A 21,361-nucleotide genomic window follows, 5' to 3' on the forward strand; every position below is an offset into this window, starting at 1 on the left:
ACAGCTACCTACTCTAACACAAGACTCTCAGACCAGAAGTAGTATCTTTGGCTCAGAGATCGTACAGAATCAGCGATCCGCATTATAAACCCTATCAAAGACATACATCATTTATAGTATACTACTTTCATTTTAATTTACATTAATATTGTTGTCATATTCGGGTGCCACATACATGTGTGCCCCAGTAGACTCCTTTCAGTCCAAAGTTGTGTTTTTTACAATTCTATCAGTGACACAATTATTACAAGAAGGTTACTCAATGTGTAACACTAAAATACAATCGACTTGTTTACGGATATAGGCTGCTTATTAAAAAAGGTCTTTATAAAATTTCCTTAGTTAAGTCATTCATGTGAATTTTACGTAAGCGTCCCAACTGGATGGTGTCGTAGACACGAGCGCTGCAGACGACGAATCAGGCGTGTAGGACTGCAGTCGTTACGGCGCGTTGGCTTGGAACCCAGCATCGGGAGCCAGGACCATACAGGAAGGTTCTCTGGAATTAATGGACAGGATACCACGAGTTTATTCAGGACGGGACTCTAGAACATTATAACGACGTCCACATTTGGGGGAATCACATGAAAAGACACATAGACATGAATTATATTAGTTGCACACACAATATTCTTGCCTGCGTGATAAGAAAAGCTTATTTTAGTATATGGATAATTTGTGTTCTCTTCACTTAACATTAATAATTATCATTTGAATCAACATTTATTTACGAGTATGAATTTGAAGCCACTGTACACTTTCGCGGCTGCGCCAGTTTTACTTTAGTACAATTTATTTATGGAATACTATGGATAGCTCTGTCTTTGTGTATGTTTTGTCACTTTACAAAAATGGCTCTGAGCACTATGGGACTTAACATCTGAGGTCATCAGTCCCCTAGAACTTAGAATTACTTAAACCTAACTAACCTAAGGACATTATACACATCCATGCCCGAGGCACGATTCGAACCTGCGACCGTAGCAGTCGCGGGGTTCCGGACTGTAGCGCCTAGAACCGCACGGCCACCGAGGCCGGCTTTATCATTTTAAAACACCTCTTATTTGTCGACTGAACGTTAAAAATGTAGGCGTCTGTATCAGAACAGTGGTCTCACGTCACAACACCGGGCAACTGAGTCTCAGTCGCATCCCGCTGCCACGCTGCTGGGGCCTACACACAAGCCACTGATTTAGTGAACGTTCAAGACGCGTGTATTACCAGCAGTTTACAGTATGTGGTGTTATTCACTGAACGAAGCGGAGACTCCTTTTGAGACTGGTATTGGCAGTCGCTTCCGCAACGTCCCACCACTGGTAAGTGAAATGTACTTTCACATCCACATAGTTTATTCAGAGTGCGGCCCAGTTACTTCGCATAGCCACCCATTACCATTTCACTATTTATCCATCACAAACAGTCCTAGATGCAGGTCACACAATTCGTTGCAAAATCTGAATCAAACACATTAATTCTCTCTTCTTTGCCGTACTTACAGATCATTTTATATTTGTTTGGGCCGCAGTCACGAGTGGTTAATTAACATTTAGCCAAGATTTCATCCGATGCTTTCACACTGCGTTACAAAATTTTATACATTTACAGCTTTCTTTTTCTTTGTGCGGAGATCATCCGAGTGATCGGAGTATTAATGTTTCGCTCTTCAATTCCTCTCAGACGGGAACACAATTACGTATCTATAGTGTAGTCAGGGTGTACTAAACAAGACAGTATCACTCACTCGTTCATTGGAAAGTGACTGCAACAAATTGTCAATACGCAAACTAAATCATCACAAGCACCGTTGTGTCCGCAGCTCGTGGTCGTGCGGTAGCGTTCTCGCTTCCCACGCCCGGGTTCCCGGGTTCGATTCCCGGCGGGGTCAGGGATTTTCTCTGCCTCGTGATGACTGGGTGTTGTGTGATGTCCTTAGGTTAGTTAGGTTTAAGTAGTTCTAAGTTCTAGGGGACTGATGACCTCAGAAGTTAAGTCCCATAGTGCTCAGAGCCATTTGAACAAAGCACCGTTGTGCGTGGGAATCGGCCTCATGAAAGGAGACAAGCCATGAAACGTATAGCTGCGGAGCTGTCCGAAAGAAAAATAGAAATAAAATCAATTTATTTGATACTTGTACACAGAATTCTATAGTGTTTCTCATTTACTTATATGTTCCTTGAGATAAGTAGGAAATATCGCTATAAACATAAATGGATGGGAAAAAAAATCACAGCATCAGGAAGGAGTAGTATGATATAAACAATAGTTGGTAGGTATGTTTCTACATCTGGTAGATGATGTCTGTTCAAATTTCACACCAGTCTCATAAGAGTGCTAGGACACACTGGGCTACACCTGCAGTTATGGCCTGGGCTCTGATTTCGTACGACAGCAGGAGCTCTCTCGTGGTTATCCCACGCAACCTGTCGCGCAAATTTGTACGTCAGTCTGGTGATTCAACCTGCTCTGCTGCCACTCATTGAAAGCATTCCATAGGGTGTTTTTCAACCGGATAACGCTCTTCCACATACCGCTATTGTAACCCAATACGCTCTTCAGTGTGTCGACATGTTGCCTTGGCCTGCTCAGTCATCAGATCTGTCTCCAGTCGAACCTGTATGATACACCATCAGACGACAATTCCAATGTCATCCACAAACAGCATTAACCGTCCCTGTATTTAAGAGATAAAGTGCAACAGGCATGGTACTCCGTCTCACAAACTGACATCCGGCACCGGTACAACACAATGCACATTCGTTCGCATGCTTACATTCAACATTCTGGCGGTTACACTGGTTACTAACGTATCAGAATTTCAAATTTATAATGGCTTATATTTTAATCTGTGATATAGCAGTTTTAATCGCTTAAATATGTTACCTGGATAAATGTATTACCGAAATTTCATTACTACTCACGTATCAAATGATAGTTTAATGACTGTTCTGGTGTATCACTACTTATTTACTGACTACGAATGTGTATATTTCGTTTACAAAGTTCATGAGAATAGAAGATAGCTGAAACATCACTTGCCATTCAAAATTCTGCACTTACTTCAAAATCTTGACCAGTGGTATGTTCGTGGTATACCAAGCATCATATTATTCTTTTTTACTTGTTAATTCTGCTTAAAACGTTTCTTATCATCTGCTTTACATACGTACAGCTCAGAACGCCATTATGTAGCCAAACTACTTGTCAATATATGGTCATTGAGTTCATGCCATATAATACTACGACTTTATCTTCTAGGTAGAGCATAGCTTACTCCAGCGGTCATGATTAAAGTCTATTTTTATTCTTATTACATTACCAACACATGTCGCTTATGGTCAGCCTTTATTACAAATGCCTTTTACAGCTTTGTTTTGTTGACATGAGGCAGTTACTTATGCCTTAGAGAAAGGGATCCTCATATAACTACTAGATTTCATTTTATTAATGAAATTGCTTCCACGGTATTTGGTGCTACACTCTCATCAAATTGAAGTGAAAAGCTTACTTTTATTCACAGTGTATGAATTCTCCATAAACGCTGCGAACGAACGCTACATGAAGTATCATGACCAAGGCTTCAGACCTGAGTATTCATATTTCTTATTCATATTCCTTTTATCACTTAACACATTTAAACTAAGATTCGCATAGGCGCTTGTTACCAGATAACTTATTCATACAGTTATATTTTAGCTAACAATGATAACATTTCCTGCTCTACCTCAGTTAGTGTCTCAATATTGCACACTTATTTCATAAAGATCCTTAAACATCTGTTTACACGTCCGTTAGTTGAATTCCATGCCTTATGGAAGGTCTGTCCATTAGTCCCTTCGCAACATTCTGTACTCCCGACGAAACTATATCTAATTACTCATTTGGGCCGTGTCAGTTGACTCCGATTCCGCTTTACGAAATTTTCCTAAAATTGCAGTGGTTGTATGCCTACCCTTACTCACCACAACAAGCATCTGGCCATCAGTGTATTCTAATTAGTTACAAAACACCATTTAAATTCACGTAATAGAACATAGCCAGAGTATTTCAGAAATAAATTAGGATGTCACTCGTTTCTTAAGAATAGGACAATAGGTGTTAACTTTTATATTACCTTAGTTTAACCGTAATTTGAAAGCATTCAACGGTGCCTAACGGAACAAGTAATAAATATGTCATGTAAAGAACTGTAATTTATGAGCGCCTTGTTCACTTTCTACTTCCGACGTGGTGAAAGTATTTCCTTAGATCTCGATGTGAATAGAGTCCTTTAATCTTTTTACTAATGGGGCATGCTAACAAGTAACTGGCATCATGTGGAATCCTTACTGTTTGAAAAGATCCTGTGTTCGTCAACTATCAGTTCTTGTTAATACCATTGAGGGTTAAATGAGGCCAACCTAGTTTGTTAAACTTACAGTGACAAGACGGCTCTCGTCAGTGAAGTCAGCAACACTGACTGCGGGATTCTGATTTTGCCACTTCGTGCCATCATTGCTGTTCAGTTTAGTGTCCGGTTGTTGCGAAGTGCCATTTACATTAAAAGGTGTCTCACTTCTTTCACTAGAATGCCACTGATTACTTGAACCGCGTGCCTGAGAGTAAATCATATTTGATTTTGTGCACCGGAATACCACTCATTATAACTACTGCGGTTATTCCAGGGACGTGATTAATTATTATGGCGGCTAGGATTATACCCACCTACGGTCCTCCACCTCTTTTTACGGTTCGGGGAACTTCAGTTCATGCATCCACTGCTACATGACATCTGCGGAGCCGGCGCGACCGTCAGCTGCTCTCCGGTGATTGTTGAAGGTACTGACTGTGTGGTTTGACTCTTGCCATTGCGGTTTCGGTAATCATTATTGTTATCGCTAGCTCTAACGTCTTCGTTTCATAAATCAGTTGTGTCTAGCACTGATAAGAAATACTCTAAGTTTGACTCAGAGACTTGGACTAACTTTTTACTAATGTTGATCGGCAATTTACCTTTTAAAATATGTAATACATCGTTGTGGAATTATGGTTCATCCCAGAAGTGAGTTTTATTTAGATACTTCACAGTGTACATTCTTAAGTTTCGTCGTTTGACATTACATGGCTCTGGATTTAGTGGTTATTTTCGCAAACAGTCCTGAACGCATTTATACCAATATTTCAACAAAGGGACATTTTCAAACTGTTCGTATGTGTGGCAAAATGCAGCTGTAGCAGTTGCTCAGAGGACGGTTTCACCTGCACGAAAACGTATTGTATCTTTTGCTCGTAATACCATGATTTGGGCAATACACCTTTAAAAGGTGTAATAAAAATAACAGAATGTACACTTTTCTTTTCCGGTATTAACTGTCTGTGTTTAAGGAAATTCTCTTCCAGACAAACGGAAGAAAGAACAGAGCCCGTCCCCATACTCCTACTTATGTGGTTTTGTCATAACTGATTACTACAATGTATTTTGTCAACGTAAGTATTTTCATTCGGTTCTGGACTATGATAAATATCAAAAGTCTGAGCTACGTGGGATGAGTCATTCGTAACCTATATCTTTATCATTTTTCATTCTTTCTCTGTGTTTCCTATCTGATCATTAAACGGAGTCTGAACATCCTCTTGCCATTTAGGCAAATCTTGTGTGAATGTTTTTGTATGAATTCTAATTCATCCTTAACCTTCTGTGCAGAAATGCTCTGTTCGGAATACACTTCGGCAATAGTTTGCTGCTCAGCGTACTTAAGCTTTAATATATTTCTGTAATTTTTTGCCCTTTTCCTTTAAAAAAAATTCCTCAATTTTCTTTCATGAACAGTGCAGACACTCTGCTTGGGTTACAACCTGTTGAAGGGTGAATTTCAAAGTATCCTGCTCGCGCTGCAAAGTACCGAGTTTTTCAGTCAATTTCTCTACAGATTCAGGAATGCCTCCAGTGGCGCTTTTCAAATCCGAACACTCGTTAGTTATGGTCTCTAATCGGCTCACAGCTTGTTGGTCACGTGAGTAGCAACCTCGATTTTTAACTGCTGAGATTCATTGCTGACCTGTCCAGTTATTTACTCAACTTGATTTGATAAACCGTCTTATTGCTGTTTCATAAACGCAAAGTCATCAGACATAGTTTCTTGCTGTCGACTCATACTTTCTTGCCTTTGATCAGTATTACGTACTTGTTGATTCTGAGTGATTTTATTGTTATCCATATTATCTAGTTTTTGTAAAATTTACGTGGTAGGATCTAGTTCCGCACTAACAGGTTTAGCTATGGTCCCGCCTTTAGACAGTGACGGTAATTTCACACGCCGCAGGTATCAAGTCATTTACGTTTACAGCTCTGTATTCGCCCACTGGTACTTGATCTGACTCAGTCTGTGGATTTGTAAGAGGCCATCATACTGAATTGTCTTCTTGTAATATCATACTGACGTTCAATATAATTTGATGAAACTCTCCCACGGATTAAACAAATCTGTGACCATTCGTGCTGCCTTTCCTTGTATACGTTCAATATCCCCTGTTAGTTCTATCTGGTTTGATGACCTACGATGTCTAATAGTGCTTAGAGTCATTTGATCCATCGTATCTGGTACGGATCCCGAACAATTGAGCAATATTCCAAACCAGTCGCACGACTGATTTGTAAGTCATGTCCTTTGCAGACTGACTGTGCTTCCTCAGTATTCTACCAATAAACGACTGGACCTATGTGATCATTCCATTTCATATGCCTAGAAAATGTATTTAAATCAGTTGGCCGATTCTAATAGCGACTCACTTATATTATAATCATTGAATACTACGTTTTTTGCGCCATGAGAAGTGCAAAATTTCATGTTTCTGAATATTCAGAGCAAGTTACCAGTCCCTGCACCACTTTGAAATCTTACCAAGATCTGACTGAATATTTAAGCAGATCGTTTCAGATAGCACTTCATTATAGATAACAGCCTCATCTGCAAAGTGCCTGATTTTACTACTGATGTTGTCTGCAGGGTAATTAATATAGAACACGAACTGCAAGGGTCCTAACGCAATTCACTGTGGCACACCCCAAGTTACTTCTTTATCTGACGATGCATCACCATCCAAGATAACATGCTGCATCCTGCCTGATAAAAGCCCCCAATGCGGTCATAAATTTCAGTTGATACCCCATATGATCGTACTTTCGACGATAAGCATTGCTCGTCAGCATCCTTGGTCTGTCAACATTTGGTACGGTATTAAAGGCGTCAGTTTAATCCACTCCCTATAATGCATGTTATGCCGATTAACTTCGACGTCTTTCATAAATGTTGACGCGTCAGAGAACATTACGTGAGAAAAGAATTGCAAGTCTCTCTCTGTTTGTTTGAGTGCCTAATTGTAAAACTGCATCTGATTCTGAAAATCATTGCGAAAGAGTTCTTGGCACATGGAGATTCGGTAAGGACGGTATTTGTGACGGCGTAAGATCACCAAACACTTGGGTGGGCAATTCAAGACTGCCGCGATGTTTTCGGGTACTTGCATGTGGATTTGAGGTACCACAGCAAGAAACACACTGAAACCAACACCCTGATGACGTGGACTAGCACGGCCACCGAAATTAAGCATTCCGACGGTTTCGGGACTCACCACAATCAAATCCGTAGCGAACAGAAAACTATGTTATGATACAAGTATCACTTAATGGACATTTCACTATATTGTGGTGGCTGTGGTTTCTATTTCGTCAGTAGTCGCTTAGCGGCTAGCGCAGAAGTTTCGGCGGTTGGGTAGAAACACACTGAAACCAACACCCTGATGACGTGGACTAGCACGGCCACCGAAATTAAGCATTCCGACGGTTTCGGGACTCACCACAATCAAATCCGTAGCGAACAGAAAACTATGTTATGATACAAGTATCTTATTTACTACAAATGCCAATATGGAGCCTTATTAGTTGTACTATACAATCACATTTTCAGCACTAAAGCAACATTTCAACGTAAGTGTCAACCGTTAGAACACAAGGTTTACATTTACATCGTGAGTGAAGTATAGAATCAAATGCGTCCGTTCTTAATTGCAAAAATAGGTACACTTCATATTTGTCGACTACAGCGCCACCTACCACGAATGGAAAACAATGCTTTCAGTAAACCATACCTATTTTTTGACGTAGAATCCGAATATGCCTTAAAAATGGGAGGTTCCCATTTTAAAATACAAAGTTGACACTACCCATGAAGGAGGGATTGTTAGGAGATGGCCAGTAAAACACAGACAGGTGTCCCATTTACTGATATTAACTTTTCACCTAGAACATTTTCTTTTTCATACGATGCGTCGTTTTCGAGATATTTAGTTTTCTCGAGTTAAGTACTAAAAGCAATGCTACATATTTACAATACAAATTTTGGTATTTCTATGCATTTATTTCACTGTTGTACAAGATTGTAGTCTTCCGTATTATTATTTACAGTATAATCTTGAAATGCTGAACAAATGGTTTCTGCATTACGATGTTTATTATCCTCTTTTATATAAGGGAGGCCCAAAGGCCTTGCTATAGTGGTAACACCGTTTCGCGTAAGATCACCAAAGTTTAGCGATGTCGGGCTTGGCTATCACTTCGATGGGAGACCATCAGGGTGCGCCGTGCGCTGTTGGCAAGCCGGTTGCACTCAGCCGTTGTCAGTCCAAGTGAGGAGCTATTTGACTGAGAAGTAGGGGCTTCGGTCACGAAAACTGACAACGGTAGGGAGAGCGGTGTGCTGACCACACGTTCTTCCATATCCGCATCCAGTGACGCCTATCGGCTGAGGATGTCAAGGCGGTCTGTGGGTACCGTTGGGCCTTTCGAAGCGTGCTCGGACCGAGAGAGAGTTTATATAAGGGAGGATGAAGGTAACCTCTATAAGGCCACTCAAAGACCCCCATATGCCTTCACACTCAGCCGAAATATTGAAAGTGAATCGTCTTGGCTGATATGTTATCTTCAAGGAATGATTAGGAGAATAATAATTTGGAAGCTAATGACACGAAAGCTTTAACTGCGTAGTTTTGAGGATAGAGATAAATTGTTATTCACTAAATAATAACTTGTAGATAATAAGAACTGGAAATAAGAGCTTCCTCCAAGTCGATTAGCATCTACGGATTATCTGCAGCTACTTATCGAGATATTAACAGCGCAAATTGCTGGGTATTCCACCACTCGTGAGAGGAGCTTTGGCTGCGCCTGGATCTGTTCGCAACAGCCACGGCACTCTGGAGCACGATGCAGAAACGCAGCCGGCGGTTGCAGTACCTGGCTACACTAGCAGGTAAACAGGCGCTGGGGCGTTTCCCATGCTCTCTGGGGATCATTTATAAGTAAGGTAGTGTGAAACGTAGTCCATTTCTGTCGTTGTGCAGGACTAAAAAAAAAAAAAACGAAACGTCTTCCCGCGCCTATGAAATAGGAGGATGTAACATGTGTGGTTACGATATGTGCAGATGCTGATGGAGACAGAAATTGAGCCGGCCGTAGTGGCCGTGCGGTTCTAGGCGCTACAGTCTGGAACCGCGAGACCGCTACGGTCGCAGGTTCGAATCCTGCATCGGGCGTGGATGTGTGTGATGTCCTTAGGTTAGTTAGGTTCTAAGTTCTAGGGGACTGATGACCTCAGAAGTTGAGTCCCATAGTGCTCAGAGCCATTTGAACCATTGAACAGATACTGACAGGTCTCCGGTTCTAGACAACGTACTCGATTTCTGTATCTGCTAAGTCTGGTAACTAGTTCTACCTGATATTATAGGCTCTCGCAGGAAATACAATTGGGTGTAAGTCGAAAACAGCTGGAATGCTATTCACTAAAAGTTATCCCACTGATGGTTAAAACTGATGTAGTTCCCTTCTGCTATGGATTTTCTTGGCTACTAAATATTTTAAAAAATTAATTATTCTAGTGGAACAAAAGTACCTCATAGAAAATAGCGTCTTCTTAAACAATGTGAACAAACAGCAGTGATCTACTACGATGACGAGAAAAATGAAGACATGAAATATTTTAGCGTTTAACGAGTAACAGATATGAGTTTGACAGCACAACTCTTTTAGTTCATATATCGCCAAAGTAAAGGAATTTGTTTCTTTATTGAATTTGTTAATTACACGCACAGTGCCACGGTGTATTGTTATTTGGAAAAGCTTTTCCAAACGAAAGTTTCTTCCATTTGATCGTAGGAGCAGTGGGCACTTTTCTTGTATACTGAGTATATATTCTCTACTTTCTCTCCAAGTACGTATTTTACTTATGTGGTATTCCTGTGACTACCAGCAGATTTCGATTAGTCTTGATGAGAGTCCTTGGCCGGCGTCAGCTCAGCAGCTTACGTCGTCCAAAGTTTGAGTAATTTTCTAGTAGACTTACATGGTATTTTTATAAATGGTAGCCGAAGTCCCAGTTTTTCGTTCTGTCACGGGTTGCTCGCCAAGAAATATGTTTAAATAATAATGAAAAGTTGCCTGTAGTTGTATTCGGTCTGATTCCTGATACTGTACCTGCAAACATTCAAGTATTCTTTTACATTCTTTCTCCTGTACGTAGATGTACAATGTGTCACATTTTCTGCCAGATATCAGCTTCATATTTGGCAGCGTTGAGTGGTTTGCAGTCGGGCTGCAAAATATTGAATTGACTGTGCGGACTACATTTCGTGTGATGAGACCTCGGTTTTTTTCTGGTACATTTCCTAATAGTCATCGTTTGCTAGCATGAAAACAAGTGGATGATAATTTCCTGCACATAGCTCTTATCGTCGCAAACCGAAGTTTTTATTAGATTTATCCTTTGCCTCCTTTCCAGAGATGTCACTAAATCTGACCATGACGCTGTCACTTTAATGGGCAGGAATCTAGAATCAACAATGTTCCAAATTAGGCTCCAATTTGTTTCTGGATGTTTCAGTGTCAAGTAATGTCTCGGGACATGCCACGAGAGAAAGTGGTATAGACATACAGCCGTCTGTTTGGATCGGTGTAGTTATGTTGCAGATAATAATAATAAATGCAGCATGGTATTGATCGCCCCGCATCTAGATTTATTGCTTTGGTGGCATTTGTTGACATATTTTGAGGCGTGTTGCTATCTTCCTGTTATAGTGCCTTCGTTCTTACTAACAAATCTGTAAATGTCTTTAACTATATGGCCACGCAATGTTTGTAAGTGTCGCAGAAGCCAAGGCTACCACCATGGTAATGGAACACAGTTTTGAGAAAGTATAATTTAAATATATTTAAACTCTACACGAACCACGCCACTAATGCCACGATTTATCTAGCATAATTTCTTCCCATCTGTAAGACTGCCGAGAAGTAACCGTGTTTTGCAAGGAGATAAATAGTGTTTGCATCTGTTCAAGTTGTGCAGATGCAGATATGTACCTAACAAAAATAATAAGATAATACTAAAACCTCATGGTTCACAAAATAGATCAGAACACTGTTCCAGATGCAACGAAAAAAGCGTGCCAGATTTGACGCTTTATCTACTGTAATTGTAAAACCTGTAAAGCCAAGCTCCATCATTTTCATTTTCATTGTCAATGAAGTGTTATTTAATTCATAGCAAATTATTTTGTTTGAAAAATGATAGGGATTTATTAAAATGCATGAATCGTTCAGAGGTCTTGTAAGTCCGAACGCTGTTATACAGGCGAAGTACACTGAAGTGAAAAAAATAGTGTGGTACCTCTTGATATCGTGTCGGGCCTCCTTTCGGCCGTCGTAGTGCAGCAACCCGATGTCGCATGGACTCAGCAAGTCGTTGGAAGTCCCTTGCAGAAGTACATAGGTGCTACCTTTATAGCTGTCTATAGTTGCGAAAGTGCTCCAGGTGGAGGATTTTGCGCACGAACTGACCTCTAAATTATGTTTCAAAAATGTTCGATGGGATTCATGTCAGCAATCTGGGTGGCTAAATCATTCTTTCGAATTGTCCATAATGTTCTACAAACCAATCGCAAACAATTGTGGCCCGGTGACAAGGCGCATATCATCCATAAAGATTTCATCATTACTTGGGAATGTGAAGTCCATGAATGGCTGAAAATGGTCTCCAAGTAGCTGATCATAACCATTTCCAGTTAGTTGGACCAGAGGACCCAGCCCATTCCATGTAAACACAGCCCACACTATTATAGAGCCACCACCAGTTTTCACAGTGGATTGTTGACAACTAGGATCCATGGCTTCGGGGGAGGGGGGTGGGGGAGTGATGCGTCATACTCGAACCCCGTCACCTCATACCAACTGAAATCGGGACTCAACTAACCAGGTCACACTTTCCCAGTCGTCTTGCTTTCAGGTCCAACTGTTATGGTGACGATCCCAGCAGAAGCACTGCAGGCGATGTCGTGCTGTTATCAAAGGCACTCTCATTGGTTGTCTGCTGCCATAGCCCATTAACGTCCGGATTCGCCGCGAGGCCCTAATGATACGATGGTCGCATGTCCTACCCTGTTTCTGCTGTTATTTCACACAATTTTACTTGTCTGTTATTACTGACAACTCTAAACAAACGCTGCTGCTCTCGGTCGGTAAGTGAAGGCCGTCGGTCCTTTCGTTGTTCGTGGGGAGAGGTAATACCTGAAATTTTTAAATTCTTGGTACACTCTTAACACTGTGGTTTTCCGAATATTCGATTCCCTAAGGATTTCTGAATGTCCCATGCGTCTAGCTCCAACTACCATTTCGCGTTCAAAGTCTGTTAATTTCCGTCGTGCAGCCATAATCATAGGGGAAACCTTTTCAGGTGAATCACCTGACTACAAATGACAGCTCCTCCTAAGCACTGCCCTTTTATAACTTGTGTATGCGGTACTGCCGCTATCTGTACATGCGCATATCGCTATCCCACGACTTTTGTTATCTCAGTGTACATCAAGAGACTGAGAAGTCCAAAAACACTCATACAGTATGATTATTACTTATGGTGATACTTATAAATTCAGTAAAAAATATTACATTCTCAACACTTTGATTTGGGTCTACATTCCCTCTTTGTAGATGAGCTTCATATCTGCATTTGGGTCTACATTCCCTCTTTGTAGATGAGCTTCATATCTGCCTCTTGAATTAACAAATGTTGGCTTTTTTTCTGAAAACGTATGTCGTTTGGAAACGAAAATGCTGTCTTTTTTCTGCTTGGAGTAGAAAGAGAATATTTTTTATTCTTTTTGGTCCCTTCCATTGTTCTGGACGTTCGCTTTCCAAGTGTGAGTAGAGCAAGTGCAGTTCTACATTTGAAATCAATCAATGGATGTGTCCCTTTTACGCCAGGGTGTGAAATGTAGGGATACATGAGGGTCATTTCAACCACTGAAAAAAACGTTCAGTACCAATACTGTTTTGACTTTCTGTCTACCTTATGTGGAGATCTCACCATGTCAGCTCTATCTGCGCGACCCAAGTGTTCATTACAATCATGAACGACTGTTAGTGCCTCCACTTCAATCTTTGATCCATCTTTCTCGTTTCTGAACATACTGCATACTTTATTTTCATGATAATTTGAAAAAAAGCGGATTGCACGATTGTCAGTCCACATTCTGCGAAGTATTAGCACATACCTGAAGAGATGCCATTTGAATATTTTGTTCATTGCCTGCGTGTTTCTCATTAGCACTTAGTTCAGGTTCATTAATATTTTGTGAGGTACTAGCATACGCCTGAAGAGTATTTGCGTTATTAGTCCGTGGAGTTACGCATCATTTCACCCTCACTGTCGTCACTACATTCAGAGAGTGTATTAATATCATCAATTTTCTAGTTGAGTACGAATTTCTTTGTCTGTTAGGCCTCGTCTTCAATAGGTAGTCATAACCTGAAACAAAAAGTTCACTAACGTTTTACAAATCTAGCATTATTTCTATTGCTTTTTTTATAAAATGAAACGTCATGTTGTCATCAGCAAGTTTATGTCTGTATTTATAAAATGTGAAAGCAGAAAAAAAGCTGTAAACATCAAAACAAACTTGTGAAGTCCCTATCCTGGACCTGACGGGACTGATAAATCCCAATCATATTTTCCGTTGTAACTGAATATTATTGTTGTACAGTATTGATATTTTACCCGGATTAACATTTGTTTGCACAAAGGTAAGTTCAGAGAAATTATCACATATATTAGTTCACATATAAATCTTATTTTCACTTACGTAACATTGCAGCGTTGATCCACACACCAAGCAGCCATTTGTAGTACAGTTGCTCACATTTCAGGCTGGTGTATTGGCTTCGGAACGGCTGTACTGACATCCAGCGTAGTAACCAAAAACTGCGTGAAATAAGTCTAACAGGTTAACTCGAACCTCCCACCACTCAATGAAGGGCTGAAAGAAGGTAGAACCCCAAAGATTGGCGAAGTTTTACCGAAGCTCGAAATTTTGCGCAAACTTATGTGAGATGCTTTTAATAGTTTCGATAGCGAAAATCTGTCTCGAAATCTGGCAGAAATCAAAAATAGATTCTGGTCGCATGTGAAGAACACCAGCGGCAAGACGCCATCGATACCTTCACTGCGCGATAACAAAGGTGATGTTACTGATGACAGTGCAATTATACAAGAGTTACTAAACTCTGTTTTCCGAAATTCCTTTATCAAAGAAGACGAAGTAAATATTCCAGATTTAGTATCAAGAACTACTGCGACCATAGTAGCTGAAAAACAAATATCCTCGGTGTTACGAAGCAACTTACATCACTTAATAATCGCAAGCCCTCCGGTCCAGATAGTACCCCAGTGAAGTTCCTCTCAGAGTATGCTTAAACAATAGCTCCATTCTTAAAAGTCGTAAACAACCGCTTTCTCGTCGATAGATTCGCATGCAATGATTGGCAAGCTGCAGAGGCCACATCAATATCCAAGAAATTACAGAGTCATATCGCTAACGTCTATTTGCAGCATGATTTTGGAATATATAATGCGTTCGAATATTATGCATTAGGTCGAAGGAAACGATTTATTGATAAACAGGCAGCAGGGATTTAGAAAATATCGTTCTTGTGAAACACAACTAGTTCTTTATTCTCACAAAGTAATGGGTGCTATCGACAGGGGATGTCATATTGATTCCATATTTTTATATTTTCAGATGGATTTTGAGACCGTTCCTCACAAGCGACTTCTAATCAAACGGCGTGCCTATGAAGTATCGTCTCCGATATGCGACTGGATACGCGATTTCATGTCAGAAAGGCCACAGTTCGTAGTAACTAATGCAAAGTGCTCAAGTAAAGCGTGCGCCTGCTTAGCTGGGTGGTAGCGTGCTTCCATTCTCTGTACTGGGTCCGGGTTCGATTCCTGGCCGGGTTGGAAATATTCTCCACTCGGGGACTGGGTTTTGAGTTGTCCTCATCAGCGGCTGCAAGTCGCGCCGACTGAAACATGGCTTGCACTTGGCGGCCGATCCCGATTGGAACATCCCTACCAAAAATGCAATAGGATAGTTTTTTTTAATCGATTAACGGAAGGAAGTTTTATGTACCCTCTGCTGATCCTGCTCTACATTGTTTGTAGATGATGCTGTCATTTACCGCCTTGTGATGTCAACAGATGATCAAAACCAATTGCAAAATTATTTATACAAGATATCTGTAGGCTGCGAAAGTGACATTCGATTCGAAATAATGAAAAGTGTAATGTCTTCCACAGGAGTAGTAAAATCAGTCAGCTAAATTTGTATTACACGATAAATCAAGCAAATCTAAAGGCAGTCAATGAAACTAAATGCTTAGGGATTACAATTACGAACAAGTAAAACTGGAACGATCACATAGATAATGTTGTGGGAAGAGCAAACCAAAAACTGCGATTTATTCGAGAAACACATAGAAAGTGCAATAGGTCTACTAAAATGAGTGCTTACACTAACCTTGTCCGCCATCTTCTGGAGTATTACTTTGCGATGTGGGATTCGCATCAGTTAGGATTGACGAAGGACACCGAAAGAGTACAAACAAGGGCAACTCGTTTTGCACTGTCGCGAAATAGGGGAGAGAGTGCCACCGATATTATACGCAAATTGGAGTGGCAATCATTAAAACAAAGGCGCTTTTCATTGCAGCAGGATCTTCTCGTGGAATTTCAATCACCAACTATTTCCTCATAGTGTGAGAATATTTTGGTAGCGTCCACATACATAGGGAGAAATGATCGTCGTAATAAAATAAGAGGAACTGGATCCTGCACGATAATATTTAAGTGTTTGTTTTGCTACGCGCTACTCGAGAGCGGAACGGTAGAGTAATAGCTTGAAGGTGATTCGATGAACCCTCTGCCAGGCACAAAAATTGTGAACTTCTGAGCAGTCACATAGATGCAGATGTAGATGCTATTTCATTAATGAAGCCTTAATTACCTGTACTTGCCTTCACAACGTTTTTCCTTTTTTCTCTTGTGGCTTGGCTCTAATGAAGTTTCTCAACTAGAGTCTGGAGTGTATGTATATCTTCGAATATACTCCGCCAGTCACTATGCAGTGTGCACGGTGGAGGGCACATCGTACCGGTATTAGGGATGGCTGTCTGTATGCCTCCTTACACCCCTTATCTCTCTTGTCTTACTCTTACGATCTGCACGCTTGTTATGCGATTGTGGCAGCGTAATGGTCACACAGTCGTCTTAGAATATAAGCTCTCTAAACTAACCCATGAGGGTTCCACAAGAACTAGGGTGGATTCTTTCTTTCCTATTTGAGTTCCACGAGTATTTCCGTTACACTTTCGTATGGACTATGCCGACCTGTTACGATCGCTCCACGTTTCTGGTCTCAATAAGGACTCCGGCAAATGGGATAATACGCTACAAATGAACACAATGGAGTCTCGCATTCTGTTGTTATAACAGATGCACTCCATCAAATCTAAGACTTCTCTTCGCCTTTCCTCACCCAGCTTTTCCTGTAATGTCCCAATCGTGCAACTTGTTAATAGTTTTGTTACGTACTTATACGGTGTGATACGCTCAGGATGCTCACCACAAACCTTGTAATCAGCTATTATAGGGTACGTCATCTCTGTTATAGTCATACTCTTGCGTCTAGCGATACTGAAACAGAGCTTCTATCCGTCCTACCAACTGTAAATCTTTTGAAAGTCGTCTGCATTTCCTTATCGTCAACTAAAGACGACACTTTCCTGTATACGTCAGCATCGTCAACGGACAATCTGATAGTGCTGCTGAACATATCTGATAAATTGTTTACGCGTACTAAGTCTGAGGCGGCTAGAAATTAGGCGATGAGAAATTAGGGCCCATACGTAGACTTATAAACAGCCGTTTTTCCCTCTGTATTTGCGGGTGGAACAGGAAGAGAGATGACTGGTAGTGGTACACTCACCGTGCGGTGGCTTGCGGAGTGTGTAAGTAGATGTAGTGGAACAAGCTTGTAGGGAAGGCGAATGGATGACTTCAATTTACTTCCAGAATTTTGGGAAAGTGAGGTTCGTCTGTAGAGGAGACCGCCTCTAGGACGCTAGTGCGACCTAAGTTTTAATCTTGGTATCGTTGATTTCTTTCGTGTAAAATAAACTGAAAAAGAATGTCTCCAGTCGCAGGTTTATGCTCCTGAAAAGTAACTGTTCCGGAAATCCACTTACATTATTTTTTTCTGTTTTAAGTTGTGTTTCTAACATTTCTATAAAGTCAAGGTGTAGCGGATGTCTCCCAGTCCGTTCTGCTGAAAAAGATGGAAATAGGGGCTCTATGTGCCTTGATAAGTTACTACCTCTAAATATGGTAACATAGTAAGTTGGCCGTTAGAAGAAGTTGCATATTGAGGGGATAAACTGCACGTCTGTCAGAATGCAGTTGGCGCTCCACTGATTGTCTGAGATGAGGACTGTTTGCCTCAAATCTCTTGAAGACGTCTCGTTGCTCCTACTTGGAAACCTTCCCTGCAGATAGCTTTTTTTTACGCTTTATTGCGGCCCCCTCTTTGCTACACACCAGCGGCTATTTGCCGCGAGCCCTTTGTTACCAGCCATCTCCGCCGTCCCCGCTGAGTCTTCTGGGCTTGACGCCCCGGGGCAATCTCGCTTCGCGTTAGGAAGATGTCGACGCCTGGACGCCTGGACGCTTACATGTCTCCGGCAAATGCATCTCATATCCTGTGTTAAATAAAGAGTATTCCCCTGCTGTTAGCATCTTGCTGACGACCGATCCCGTAACGCCCGAGTGGGAGAGCAACTACGTCAGCCTCACGAGCGGAGGAACGGCTATCCACGCCTGCAGTAGCGGGCATACCACGACAAGCGGTTACGTCTGAGAGAACCTTGCTTAGCTCCAGGAAGGTCACAGTGTTGAAACGTAGGGTATGATCTAGAACCATGAAACAGACGGATGTTAGCCGTATTGGTTGCAGTACTATGCATTAGACTCTTACCCTTTTTGTGAACAGCTGGTACCTGTGCTTTTTTCCTATCACAGGGATCTATTCACTGCGCAAGAGGCTCTTGATAAATGTGAGGAGGAAAAGTAGTTGTCTCCTCGATGTATTCAATGTAAAATCTAATGTAATTCCGTCAGGGCCTGGTGCATTTTTCGCTTTAAATAGTCTTAACTGTTTCTCGATATTGACGGTGCAAGTATCCAAATCTCCCAATTGTGTGTAAGGGTGGCAATCAAACATGGATACATTGGTATCTTATTGCGTGAATACATATTTCAACGCAGAATTCTTTCAGTTTCCTGCTTCTATCTTCAGTTTCAACACGAGACGGGTTCACAATAGACTGGATGATACGGTCCCGTTCAGTTACTTCGATTAGGATGAGAACTTTTCCTACGATTCTATAATAACGCCTGAGTGTGGAAATTATCGCAGGCTTCACGTATCACCCTTCTAACAGATGCATGAGTTGCTATCAACTTCTTTCTTTCCACATCTACATTTACACCATATGGTGCATGGCGAGGGATACCTTCTACCACTCCCATCAGTTGCCTTTCATGTTCCACTCGCAAATGGATCGACGAGAAAACGACTGCCTGTATGCTCTCTTTCAAGCACTAATTTATTATTATCGTGATTTCGCAGAGCTTACCAAAAATATACGTTGGCGGCAGTAGAATATCGTTCTGCAGCCCGAAGCAAATGCCGATTCTCTAAGTCGTCCCTACAGGGATTCCCATTTTAGTTCACAAACGAGCTCTGTATTACTCGCGTGCTGATCGAATCTGCCAGTAACAAATCTAGCAGCACGCCTCGGAATTGCTTCGACGTCTTACTTTGATCCAACATGTTGGGAATCGCAAACACTCGAGAGCAGTACTCAAGATGGGTCGTACTAGTTTTCTATACGCGGAGTCCTTTATAGATGAGCTACACTTTCCGAGAATTCTCCTAATAAACCGAAATATACCATTCGCCTAACCCGCTACCACCCTTAGAGCGAGTTCCATCTCACATCGCTTTGCAACGTTCCGCCTAGACATTAAATCGACGTCTTTTGTCAAGCAGCACAGCACCAATAGTGTATTTGAACATTACAGATATGTTTTTCCTGCTCATCTGCATTAAGTTACAATCGTCTAAGTTTAGAGTTATCTGCCACTCATCATACCAAATAGAAATTTTGTCAATTCAAACTGTGTCCTCGTATAGTCGCTCAACGACGTCACTGTCCCATGCACTACAGCGCCATCAGTAAACTCGCTGCCTGCTACTCACCCTATCCGTTAGATAATTCAGTTATACAGAGAACAAGAGCGCTCTTATCACATTTCCTTGCGGCATCCCTGACGAAACCTCTGTCTTTGTTGAAAACTCACTGTCCAAGACGGGTTCTATTACTTAAGAAGTCTTCAACCATTGACATCTGATAACCTATTCCCTTTATTAGGAACTTCTGTGTGTGAGCATGTGTGTCTGTGTGGCTAAGGGACCAAACTGCTGAGGTCATTGGTCCCTAGACTTACACACTGCTTGAACTAGCTTATATTGAGAACAACACACACACCCACGCCGGAGGGAGGACTTGATCCTCCGTCGGGAGGGGCGGTGCAATGCGTGACATGGCTCCTCAATCCGCGTGACCACTTCGCGCCGGCAATGGGGCATTGTACCAGGCGCAGCCTAGTAATATGCGATCTGGCAGTTGCCCTTCACCTGTCATTCGCAGGATTTCGTGTGATAAAAAGCAAGCTGAGTTTGGCAAGAGAGATACTACCCAACTCCGTGATGATCTATTGTCAGAAGTTTTTCTGTCTCAAGCAAATTGTTTTATTTCAACTTAGAATGTGCTCATGAATTCTGCGACAAACCGATGATACCGATTTGGTTTGTAATTTTGCTTGTCCTTTCTTTTGCCTTCTTATTTATAGTGCAATTACCTGCGCTTTTTTCTAGTCGCTTACAACTTTTCGCTGGCTGAGAGATCGCGATAAGTGCAAGCTTAGTAAGGGGCCAGTTCCAAAGAAATCTCTATGTAAAACCGAACTGGGATTTCATCCGGACTTGGCGACTTAATTGTTTTCAAACCTTTTAGTTATTTCTCAACGCCAGGGATGTCCTTCATAAGGAAGCCTGTGCAACGATCAAACGAAGTTATCTCTGTACGATCCTCCTGGGTGAATGATTTTGTAAACGCGAAGTTTAAACTTCAGGTGTCCTTTTTCATTCTTTTGTGCCGCAGCAAACTTGTCGACGAGAAGCTGGGTAGAAGCCTTCGACCAGCTTAGTAATTATCCACAGCACTGGAATTTTCATCGGTCCCCGGCGGGATCTTTCACTGAGGTGTTGCTGTGGATATCGTTGCATGGGTTACGCATCGATCTTTTTATAGAAGCACGCATTTATACTAACTTTTACCAGTCAACATTTTCACTTTCTGTTTTGAACATAGAATAAGACCGTCTCTATTTCCTTAGGAATTTTTGAATTTTGTTATTAAACCACGGTAAGTCTTTTCTGTCCTTAACCCACTTACTCGGCACATATTTATCCAGAATGTAGTGTACAAACAGTTTGAACTTTGTCCATAATTCCTCTGAGTCCATCATATTAGAACATAATTTTTTTGTCTATGTATGATGCTAATAATTGACTATGTGCTCTTTCCAGCATAAAATCTCTCGCAGTCTTTTTGATGGTTTTATTAACTTTAGTATGCCAATAGTACTGCACCGGTTGCATTGGTCGCTAAACAAGCCAGCAGATTTCTTGTTTAATGACCCATACAGCAGTTGCGGAGTATCCTTATCAAGCCAGCAGATTTCTTGTTTAATGAAACATACAGCAGTTGCGGAGTATCCTTATTGATTTGCATTGTGGTTGCATTCTTCCTGAGCGACTTTATGTTACAATTATATACCTTAGTCACATTATGGTTGCTTGGTTGACTAGGGGGAGGGTATCA

Source organism: Schistocerca piceifrons, chromosome 1 (genome assembly GCF_021461385.2).
Source record: "Schistocerca piceifrons isolate TAMUIC-IGC-003096 chromosome 1, iqSchPice1.1, whole genome shotgun sequence".
Lineage (NCBI taxonomy): Eukaryota > Metazoa > Arthropoda > Insecta > Orthoptera > Acrididae > Schistocerca > Schistocerca piceifrons.